This window comes from Sarcophilus harrisii, chromosome 2 (genome assembly GCF_902635505.1).
Source record: "Sarcophilus harrisii chromosome 2, mSarHar1.11, whole genome shotgun sequence".
NCBI lineage: Eukaryota > Metazoa > Chordata > Mammalia > Dasyuromorphia > Dasyuridae > Sarcophilus > Sarcophilus harrisii.
The window spans coordinates 178,799,144-178,811,549 of NC_045427.1; positions in this window are offsets into that span (position 1 = coordinate 178,799,144).

Here is a 12,406-nt window from a genome sequence, read left to right on the forward strand (position 1 = left end):
ATTCTGTAAAAGATTTTTGGTACATTGTTCAAAAATTACTCAGCTGCATATCCTTGATCTGGTAAATCTACTTTATAAAAAGACTAAGTAAATACTAGTAGATCCAGTAAAAACAGACCTATACTTATAGGAGATCTAACAAGAGAAAAGGTCCTGGTTGTACAAGAATATTTATAGCAGTTCTTTTGGTGGTGGCAAAGAAGTATGAACTATGGGATACATATCTATTAGGGAAGGGATAAACAAATTGTGGTATGTAGACATAATAGAACACTATTATATAAACAAGGAGATGTTCAAAGGAACTTGAAAATACTATTATGGGCTGATGCAAAATGAAGTAAGCAGAAATACCAAAAGAACAATTTACTATTGACAACAACACTATAAAAACAAACGATTTTGAAAGATTTAAGAGTTCTGATCAATACAGTAATCAGTCATGATTCCAGACAATTGTTAATGCATAAAACTCCTTATCTCCTGACAGAAAGGTAATGAACTAATATTCAAAATGATACATACTATTTTGGATATGGCCTTTCTGGGAGGGGTTTGTTTGTTTTACCTTGGTTATATGTATTTGTTAAAAGGGTTTTATTTTTTTCTTTCACCCACTCTGCCACTGAGGAAGTGTGAGGGGGGGAAAAAAATAAGTATTTGATCATTGAAAAAAATAAAATTAATTTTAAAATACTAAAATAAATAAATGTATTGGGATTTTTTTTTCTTTTTAAGAAAAGCAACAATGAGTTGAAGTTAAAAGGAGGCAAATTTAGATTTGAAATAAAGAAAATTTTCCTAATGATGAAATATATCCAGAAGTGAAAGGGGTTTCCTCTTTGTAGATGTACATGCAAAGACTAGATGTCCACTTTTGAGACATATTGTCGAAGGAATTTTTTCATGATGGGTTGAACTAAATGGCCACAAGAATCTCTTTCACCTCAGCAGTTCTGTGATTCTGTAATTCCTTATGACTAAAACTTTTTATACTGCCCCCTAAGCAGCACTTTTCAGAAACAACTTGAAGCCAAAAAAAAAGAAGTCTTAGGCATTCTGGGTCCTAATTAACTTTCCAATAGTTGGTATATGTATAACTCAGAGGGAAGTGATGATTGCCTAGATTAATAAAAGTTTTTGAGGGTAGTCACACATCAAGCCCAAAATGCTAAAAACTCATCCAATTCTTATCCCCCCCAAATTTATTCTTTTTAAACTGGAAATATATGGAAATACTATTGAAGCCTAGTGGATGAGCAAAGAAATTTACAGCAGAGAAGTTAGTTGTTTTACCAACTGGGATAGTGTGATGCAATGTAAAGAGCAGCAAACATGAAGTCAGAAAATCTGCTTTTAAATATTAGCTTGTAAGTAAGCTATTCAATTTGCTTTTGGAATCACAGAATCTCAAAACTGGAAGAAACCTTAAAAGATCATCCAGCCTGGATTGTTTAAATTCTACCTGAACAGATAGTATATCTACATATGTGTTTAAGAGCTTATAATACATGTAAATATTACATTAAATACATGTAAGATACTATAAGTTGAGAGGATCAAGAAAGGCTTAGTGAACCAAGTGGTACTTGAGCTGAGGGCACTGTTCCTCCATTCTGTATATTCACTGAGTATTCAGTTCTTCTAGTTCCTTAGATGATAAGAGGACTCATCCTCTCCTGGTGTAAAACCCTCAGCAGAGTCATACATGACTGAAAGCGGGCCCCACCAGCTTCCAAGTTATCTCCTAGAACCAGGAATGATCATTCTGAATGTGCTCCATAGGAGCCCAATGGCCTCTGCTATACTCTTCTGCTGACTACTGCTCTTTTACAAAGAAGAAAAATATACTTTTCGATTACATTTTACAATAGAAAAAAAAAGAATAAAATATATACATAGAGGATCACTTTGGATGACTCATATGTATTCAATTTATAAAAAATATACAGTATTTTATCAAGATTTTTTCATTTCATTTAAAGTTCAATTTTTCTTAAAGTCCTTTGATTTAATATTTGTCAGAATTTTGCTCAATATATAATTGACAATTTTGTATTTTACTTTTTCTTTTATAAATCCTTATTTTCAGGAATATTAATAACATTTCAAATTTGAGATTATTTATAAAGATAATTGTTATCTTTTAATTCAAATACTTTAAGATATACATAATGAGTTATTAAGACTTTTTTAAAGAAGTGTCATAAAATTATTTTCAGCTTTTCCATATACAAAACTGAATAGATTTGTGTATTCTTTCTAATCTTGACTACATTAATTCATCCATTTATTTAATCACTGTTCAGCCAACAAATATTTATGGAGTACCTATCACTAGACTTGGATTCTCTTTCCCCCTCTAAGCCTCAGTTTCCTCATCTGAAAAAATGGGATAATACATAAATCACTTGTCTGACAGAGTTTTTATCAAGCCCAAATGAAAAAATAAGGATTAAAACACTTTAAATTAGGGAAAGAGACCTGTATGTACAAGAATATTTGTGGCAGCCCTCTTTGTAGTGTCCAGAAACTGGAAACTGAGGGGATACCCATCAATTGGAGAATGCCTGAATAAATTGTGGTATATGGTTCTTCTTCCCCCAGTTCTCTCAGCTGAGAATCTTGCTTCATATTTTACAGGGAAAAAAAATTTGAGTCTTTTTGTGGTGAACTCCTTTTTCCTCCCTTTCATATATTACTCATATGCATTCTTCCACTATCTCCTCCCTCACCCTTCTCACATAATGTAACCTTACTTCTTTGCAAAGATAACCCTCTGTTTGTTCAAGTAATGCCATTCCAACCCTGCCTCTTCCAAGAGATCGTCTCCTCTTTCATCTCTACTTTTTCACTTATTTTCAATCTATCTCAATTATTTTGCTCCTTCCCTACCCATCTACAAATATGTCCATATCTCCCCTGTCCTGAAGAAAAACCCTCGCTTGATCCTTTAATCCCTGCTAACTACCATTTTATAATCTCATTTGCCTTTTGTAGCCAAAATCTTCAAAATCTTCATTTATAAGAGTTGCCTCCACTTTCTTTCCTCTCACTCTTCTTAACCCCTTTCAATCTGATTTGTGACTTCATCATTTCACTATTTAAATCCAATGGCCATTTCTCAATCCACATTCTCCTTGACCCTTCTCTAGTCTATGACACTGTTGACCAACCTTTCCTCCCTGATCCTTTCTTCTCTCTAGGTTTTTGGGACACTACTCTGTCCTAGTTTCCCTCCTTAGAAAAAGCCTTGCTTCAAGACATGCTGGCTCATTTTTGTTCTGCATCAGCCATTTTGCTGTAAATGACTCCTAGTGAACTGCAAGCTGAAGAAGTCATTATTCTTCTGTGTTTCTTTTTCTCCTTTTATCAATATATTAAAAAAAAAAAAGAAGAAGAAGAAGAAGAAGGAAGAAGGAGGAGGAAGAAGAAGAAGAAGAAGAAGAAGAAGAAGAAGAAGAAGAAGAAGAAGAAGAAGAAGAAGAAGAAGAAGAAGAAGAAGAAGAAGAAGAAGAAGAAGAAGAAGAAGAAGAAGAAGAAGAAGACAGAAGTTTTGAGCATCTTGGAAAAATTCTCTTTCCTACTTAGCCTGATGATCACATTTCTTTGGGTTAGTGAGACCAGCTATATTCCAACAATAATTCCCTTATCTATCTCCTGAAGCTAAGTATACAATTTTTCTCCAACAAGTATACTATTCATTTTGTATACCAGCTGTGTTTTATGAATAGCCATCTTTCTTTTCTTTGTTTCACATAGTGGTGGTTTGAATAATGTTTAGCATATGAATGCAGCCCTAAAAATATGTATATAAAAAATTTGTCACTCCATTTTATTCTCAATATGTCCAAAATGGAACTCATTATCTTATCCCTAACTACCTCACTTCCTCTTCGTGCCTTCCCTTCCTATAGAGGGCAATACCATCCTCCCAATCCCTTAGGCTTGCAACCCTAAGAATTATTCTGAATTCTTCTCTCTTTCCTACCCCTCCTATCCAGTCTATTGCCTAAGCCTAGAGCTTTCACCATTGCCTCATCTTTAAAATACACTCTTCGGAGCAGCTAATTGAAACAGCAGATAGAGCACCAGCCCTAAAGTCAAGAAGACCTGAGTTCTAATCTGGTCTCAGACACTTAACACTTCCTGGCTATGTGACTCTGGGCAAGTCACTTAACCCCAATTGCCTCAGCAAAAAATAAAATAAAATATATTCTCCTCTGACACCCCACCTTTGTACAGGAACTCATTACTTCATACCTGGAATATTGCAATAGCCTGCTGTAAGTCTGACTGCTTCAACCCTCCCCCTGACTCCAAACCATTCTCATTAAGTCACAAATGTTACATCCTGACTCAACAAACACCAGTGGTTCTCTATTACCTCAAGGAACAAAGACAAAATACTCTATTTGCCCTTCCAAGCCCTTCATAACCTAATCCATTCCTACCTTTCCAGACTTCTTACAATTTGTCACCCAACATGTATTCCTCCATCCAGTGACCCTGACCTCCTCATTGTTCCACAAACAAGACTCTCTCTCTCTTGGTTCTAATATGTCTTCTGGCTATTCCAATCCCTGGAATGGTCTCCATCCTTCCATCTGAATATTGACCTCCCTGGCTTCCTTTAAATCCCAACTAAAATTCCATCTTTTGCTGGAAACCTTTCTCAACCCTTCCTAATTCCAATGCCTTCCCTCTGATGATTATTTCCTACTTATCTTGCATAGTCTTTTGCCCCTTCTTGTATCCTTAGTGTTTAGCACATCTGGCACATAATAGACACTTAATAAATATTGGTTGATTAGTGATGATAATGTTGATGATGTGGGGGATTCAAGGGGAACCCCCAAATTGTTGAATTCCAGATGGCATCGTAAGGTGTCTCAAAAGAATTTTCAGGCTTGGATCCATCTCCAAGTCAAGAGGCAAAATTTATTATAATATTAATTAAAGCCGGCTAAATTCTAAAAGAAGTTAGCAAAGAACCAGGAACAAGAAGGTAAATTTCTACGGACAAGTTAGAGAGACCAGGTGCTTCATGTCACTGATATGCTAATTTTATAGCTTGGAGGTGGAGTTGAGGAGTGATCCAGCTCTGACTGATACAATATCCATAAGTTCTGGGGCAGAACTGGTGGGGAGGAGGAGGGAAACCTTCTGGGGATGTGTTTTTAGGTCTGAAATGTCACTGAGTCAAGTGGTGGACACTCAAATTTGGTCTGTGCTTGAGTCAACTTTAAGCATCTCGTTACTATTGCTCATTAGTTTCAAAAACCCTGTTATCACTGACCAAGAGGCTGTTATCTGACAGCCAGCAATATCTGTGGTCCTAGCATTCTGGTCATATAGAATAAGCTGGGGCAGGATAGCCTAGGGAAAGAAATACATCATTTCCAACTACATGACTCCCAAAGCCAGGTGGCCTTGGAATATTTCTACATTCTTTCTAAGGGCTGTACCTCATTTTGATGATGGTGATGTTTTAGTAGCAGTAGGAGCAATAATAGTAACCCCTGTGTCCCGGACTCTTTTGACACAAAGACCCTGAATGTCTGGTGAAGGATTGTCTTACTTCTCTTGGTTCATAGCCTCCATCCAAGAAATAGGAAATGTCTTCATGGATGACAGGTTGTTCTTGTAGGAGAGGAATCATTGAAAACTGACAGCAATTACAAAAGAGCATCCATAAAACATTTTAAGAAGGATATAGACAAGTTGGAGCATATCTAAAAGAGGATGAACCAGATGAGAGTGCTAGAGATTAAGTCAACCCTAGAGAAAAGAAAAATGATAACAAAGGCTAGTATTCTTTAAGCATTTGAAGAGCTGTTACCTGGGAGAAGGTTTGGACTTATTCGTCTTAGCCTCAAAGAAGCAAATTTATGTTTCAGGTAAAGAAAAATTTCCTACAATTTTAGCTATTCAAAAGTAGAATGGGCTGTCTCAGAGGTACTATGTTCGTTCTCATTTCAAGCAAAGGCTGGATAAACACTTATCAGGGATTTTGTAAAGAGGATTCTCATTTCTAGATAATGTAGACTATTGAATCACCTGAGAAGTCCTTCCTAAGCTTTATAATTTATAATTTGATATTTGATATAAGACACTGTGGCTGTAGATATAATTATCAAATGGTCAACCTTCTGATGAAGAATGTCACCAGACTAGCTGGTTTGGCATTTAACAGACCTCTACTTGAAGATTTTCTAATTGTGGAAGCACCTACTAAAGGTAACCCTCACTTTTTTTGCCTTCAAGATTCTAATGTCTTCTCCAGTCAATCAGAAGCAAAGGCGTTAAAAAGGTTTACAATGTATTGGACTACCTGCCATCTAGGGGAGGGGATAAGGGGAAGAAGGGGAAAATTTGGAACACAAGGTTTTACAAGGGTCACTGTTGAAAAGTTACCTATGTATATGTTTTGTAAATAAAAAAGCTTTAATAAAAAATATATTTCAAATAAAATAAAATGTTTACAATGTGCTAAATACTGGGATTACAAATTAATATATAAAGACAATCTGTTCTCAAAGTGCTTACTTGCATCCTAATGGGGAAAGAAAACATAAAAAGGAGCTAAAAGTGGGGGGTGGGGAAGCTAGAAAAGGGAGAAATAAAGGGGCAAAGCTCAGGGGCATGGTACAGAAAGTCCTGTGGAGAGCCAGAACAACCTCTAGACAAATGCACACATGATTATGTGAACTGAGAACAAAGCCCAGAACTGAAATAATTTAGAAAAAATCTGACAGAGGAGGGAAATGAACAAAGGGATACTCACTCCCCAAGGTGTCTATAATTAACACATCATATAGGACTCAAACAAAGAGGCAAAGAAACAGTAGCTAATTGGCCAACAAGGAGGCAATTTCCAGATAAGAAACATGAGTAGTTTGAGATGTATAGCCAGAAAAACTCTACATTAATCTTTAGATATGACTGGATTTCTGATCCTTGAAACCTAGGTGCTGAGTTAAGTATTAAGCATATCTGGTCTCTAAGCAACAGGTCTGATTTCTCAAACCATGCAGGCTCAAACAACACAATAATGTTTTCCCACCGTTATCCTAGACTTCCTCCTGAAAATGGAAGAACTGGGAGGGGCCAAGCAGAGGGAGAGATTTCAGGGTCAAAGGGTACCTCCAATATAAGAAGTATTTAGAGATAAAGTAAGCACTAAAAGTAAAGAGGTTTGCATGATAGTCAAAGTGCAATGGAGAGTCAGGGTCCTGCCTAGAAAGAATATACATCATAATAAGACACAGAAAAAGGAATTTTATAGTTTTTATTCTGCAATGTTCCACTTTTCAAAGTTTCAGAGCAAAGTTCATATTATTTTTTTCTTTCCTTGTTATATCTGATCCATAAATGTGATTTTGTCACCATTCTGTGAAAGAGTGTACAGTCAAGATAAATGTCTTTGTACTCTGTTGCTTATGGAGGAGGCTTTGTAAAGGCACCAATAGGAAAAACTGGCAATTCAATTCAACAAACATTTTTAAGCACCTAGTATTTGCAGGGCAATGTGCTCAGCTTTAGGGATACAAAGTCAACATGAAAATAATCCTTGATCTCAAACAGTTTGCCTTCCTTTGAAGGAGAAATAATCTATATACAGATAAGTATAAAATTTATAGAGAAATAATCTATATACAGATAACTATAAAATTTATAGCAAATATATACAAAGAAATGAGGGTAGAAAAATACTGACAGCTAGAATTGAAAGATTCATATAAAGTTGGTACTTGAACTGAACCTTGAATTAATCTAGAGAATCCAAGGGGCATTGGTGAAAGGAAAGCATTCCATCCATGAGGGACAGCTTATTCAAAAGCAAACAATCGAGAAAGGGTTTGTTTCCTTTAAGGAATTGCAAGTGGTCTAGCCTGGCTGAAAAAATAAAGCATGAGATGGGAGTACAGTGAAATATCTGGAAAGAGAGGCCAGAAACAGTCCGAGAAGGGCATTAACTGCAAAATGGAGGAATTTGTACTTTATCCTAAGGATAATAGGCTAATCGTGTCATGGGGATTTATCTCAAGCTGACTGTACAATGATATTGCCTTTTCACGCTGGAAGTAGGTATCAGACACTAAAACTTACAATATATAAATGTGGAATATAACTGAGTGCTCAGATCCCAGAACCTTCTTGGCTCTTTCAACAAGGAGTTAATGGGCATCCCTTAAAGGGATGTGTAGTCAAAGTATATGTGAACAGTCCATAGATTCATAGGCTTGTAGAATTAGAGTTAAAAGGGACCTAGAAGCTGAGTTTGGCTCCCTAATTTTACATATGAGGAAATAGGAACAGAAAGGTTAAATAATTTAACATGGGGTCATTTCTCTGAGAGTATCAGCAATGCTAATAGTCATAGATCTTATTCGGTTTAATGATGGACCATAGATATCATGTTGTTTTTTCCCCACTAAAGAATAAATACCCAATCCGGCAGTGTTACCTAGGAGAACTGAGGAAATAATTTGCATGTGACTCCCCAAACACAATGCCCTAAGGACATCTGACTCTAAGGAACAGTTTTCTTTAATGAACAACCACAGCGCTGTATGAAAAACTCTGAAAAAAGTTGTCCCCTGGGAGTTCAGCTTCTGGTTCTGACTGTGGTATTAGCACAATGCAAAATTACTCATCAAAACTTTACTGGTTTAAAGAAAAGAGTGTGTGTATGGTTCAGCAAGCAAATATAGTCAATCAGTAAATAAGTCTTTAAGTGCCTTCTACATGCTATTCACTGTGCTAAAGTCTGGGGATACCAAGAAAAGTAAAAGAAAACAAACAAACAAAAAAAAATGTCCTGCTCTCAAGGAACTCACTGTCTAATAGAACATGATAATAGCTAATTTCAAATAAGATACAGCAGGATAAATTAAGAGCTAATTAACAAGAGGTCAGAATTAGCATCAAGAAAGATAAGAAAAGGTCTCCCATGGAAATTGGGATTTTAGCTTAAACTTGAAGGAAACCAGGGAAGCCAGGAGGCAGAGAGAGGAAGAGAGAATTCCAGGAATGGAGGATGGCCGTTGAAAAATTCTGGAAATCGGGATTTAAAATATCTTGTGAAACAAACAGCAAGGAGGACAATGTCACTGTATTGCAGAGTCTATGGGAATGAGTAAGGTATAAGAAGAGCTCTGAACAGTGGCAAGTAAAATGACACTGAGAAATAATTTTCTCCTGAGCCAGTTTACTGTATATTAAATAGTGATACACATAACACCACAGCAAAGCCAGAGACCTAAGCATGAATATTGATTAGTTAGGCTAGCAACAACCAATAAATTAGGTCAATGCTCTTTCTCAGTGACCAAAGACCCCAAGTGAGGTTCAATAGGGTCTTTTAAACCTGGGTTTATTCCTTCTGATTACCCTGATAGGAAAAAAAAAAAAAAATGATTACTCAGTAAATCATTTGGATTTCCCCTGGCAAAGGTAAGACAATACCAATTGGTAGACATTTTAATGAGGAAATGAGTTAATTCAGCCCCTCACTATTACTTTTTAGTTGGGATTCTGGAATAATCCTTTAGAATTGAAATCCTGAAATTAGTTTGCTGCTAGGGAAAGTTGGTTGGCCTTCTGGTGTGGCTAAATTGAAGAATGCTAATTATTTCATGGATCTCAGCTGTTTCTAGTAATCTTGGTGAGGAAATCAGAACTACCCTAATCAGGATCTCCTAGTTAGTCTTCCCCTTGGGGACAAAATTGCATCCAACTTTGACAAGTTATCCTCTGGGGATGGGCCCAGAGCATGCTAATTTTTTGTTTATTTATAAACAAAACAAGGGTCCACTTTCAAGTAGTTAGCTTAATAAATACAAGAAGTGGCCATATTATTCAACCAGGATGTTGGCAAAATGAAAAATAGGATAGATTACAGAGTTATCTTGGTTATTAAACAATACTACATACTATTTTCCTCAAGACTAAACAAAAATTTGGACCAAAAAACAAACAAACAATAGTTTGACAACTACAATGATGATGATGACAATGTAGTAGCTATAGTAGTAGTAGTAGTAATAAATAGTAGTGGGGGAGTTAACAGTAGTGCTGGTGGTGGTGTGGTGATAGTAGTAGTAACTCTTGGAAAGATTTGAAAAGGTAGCAGTAGGCCAGGTTATGAAGTGCTTTGAATACCAGAGCATTTTCTATTTTATCTTGAAGCTAATAAAGTATCACTGAATAGTTATAGCACAATAGTGTTAAGGGCTGACTGGATTTCAATCAACCTGATAACATTATAGGGATCTCAGTCTTTTTAGGGACATGATTCTGAGAAAGTTATGGAAGTCTCATGTAGCCCAGGCACTTATCAGTCCTTTTATACATAATTGAGAATGAATAATTAAATCCAGTTAATTCAATTTATTTATAGTTAGGCCCAATCCAAAGGGTAGCTCAAATCCATGGTAGCCTTAGTTAATCGAATCATTCTGAGACATTAATCTTCAGTAAAACGTAAATGGATTGCTAACTTCAAGATACTATTAAGAGACACTTTGTTTTCCAGAGCTAAGGCTCAGCAGGTAAGCTGTGTCCTGAGCTTGACATAACAACAATCCTTTGCACTTACCTTCTGGTCCCTGAGCTCAGAAAAGCTCCAAAAGACCCAAACAGGAAGCCTTGCTTATGAATGAATTTTTTGCGACTAGACAACCTTGCCTCACTGCGGCTGTTGTGCCTCAGGACAATGCTATACCACAGGGTGACTTTTTATCTAGTCATAAGTACATAAAAGGTTTAGGCCCACTAGGGGTAGGATTCTGGCACATGTTTTTAGATCTTCTCCTTGCTTGCAAGCTGTTTATCTCACCTGAAATTAAAATTATGTTTGATTTTTGACTCTCCTGGCTCTAGTCATCCACAGATTAGAGACAGATTTGGTCTGGTTGACAATGAATGCCCAGGTCCTAGAGTCTTCTTGGCTTGATCAAAAAGAGTTAATGGACATCTCCTAAAAAGAGCTGTAGTCAAAGTATATATGTATAGCTAATAGAATCATAAACTCATAGAATTAGAGCTAGAAAGGACCTAAAGACTGAGTTCAATTCCCTAATTTTACATTGAGGAAACTGAGGAACAGAAAAGTAACCAGGATCACTTGTAAGTGCCTGAAATGAGATGAACTTAAAGTCCAGTACCTTTACCTCTAGTGTGCTTTCTTTAAAAATTCTACCAAAAAAAAAAAAAAATGCAGTCTATTAACAGCCATGTGAAAGACTACTTCAAGTTGTTAAAGAAATGTAAAAGAAATGCTCAGCAAAATACTCAGCAAATTAGCAAACATAGCATTCATCAATCTTGGAAGGGCTTTGCTAAGACAGAAAAAATACGACAGTAGTACAGCTGTGAATCTGTCCAAACATTCTCAAAAGCAATTCGTAATGATGGCTATGGATATTTGAGTCACTTTTTTGACTGGGGGGAAGAGGAGAAGGGAAAAAGAGGGGGAAAGGGAGTTTTATTCAAACTTGTTTTTAGAATAGTTAGACAAATTTTCAGCTCTACTTTCTAATAGATATATATCCCAAGTAAATCAAAGATGGAATGAAAAATCCCATATTAAACAAAATATTCATAGAAGTAATTTCTCTAATAGCAAAAAACTGGAAACACTGAGAATGTTTCTTGATTGGGGAATGACTGAACAAACTGAATTCATAAATGTAATGACATAAAATGACATAGATGAAGAATTCGGACAAACATGGGAAAGCTTACTTGAATTGTTACAGAATAAAGCAAGTAAAATCAAGACAACAACATATATACAACAGAGAGGATTCTGGAATGATGATGGAAGGGGACAAAAAATTCCAAGCTCTCCAGATTTCCTCCTCAAAGAAGGTAAAATAGCTCCTCAGGGCAAATGTAGAGTGGTAAAAATAAACAAGAGACAGAGTAGAATAGTGTTTTTTCTGAGATAACTGGAGAAGACCCAAAGAAATATACCAGAATGGAGCTCAAACAGTAGAATATCCAAAGAAATATACCAGAATGGAGCTCAAGAAGGAAAAGATCCAAAGAAATATATCAGAATGGATCTCAAGAAGGAAAAGATCCAAAGAAATATACCAGTATGGAGCTCAAGCAGGAAACCCTGGGGCTAAATGGATTAGAAGGTAACCTAGGCCTCAGCCACAAGGATTTCCATTTCCAGGACATTTGAGCTGGGAAAGATTGAAGAAATTCTGCTGATAAGGGACACTGGGCCCAGCTATGCTGCTGAGACTGGGCCCTGAGTGAAAAGGAACCAACACATACTGGTTGAGTGTAGAGGCTTTGGGGCAAGGACACTACTGGCAGTGGGCACTTACAGAGGTTAGAGATCTTAGTTTCAGTTCCAGGCCAGAGGGAAGAACTGAAAGAAGACTTG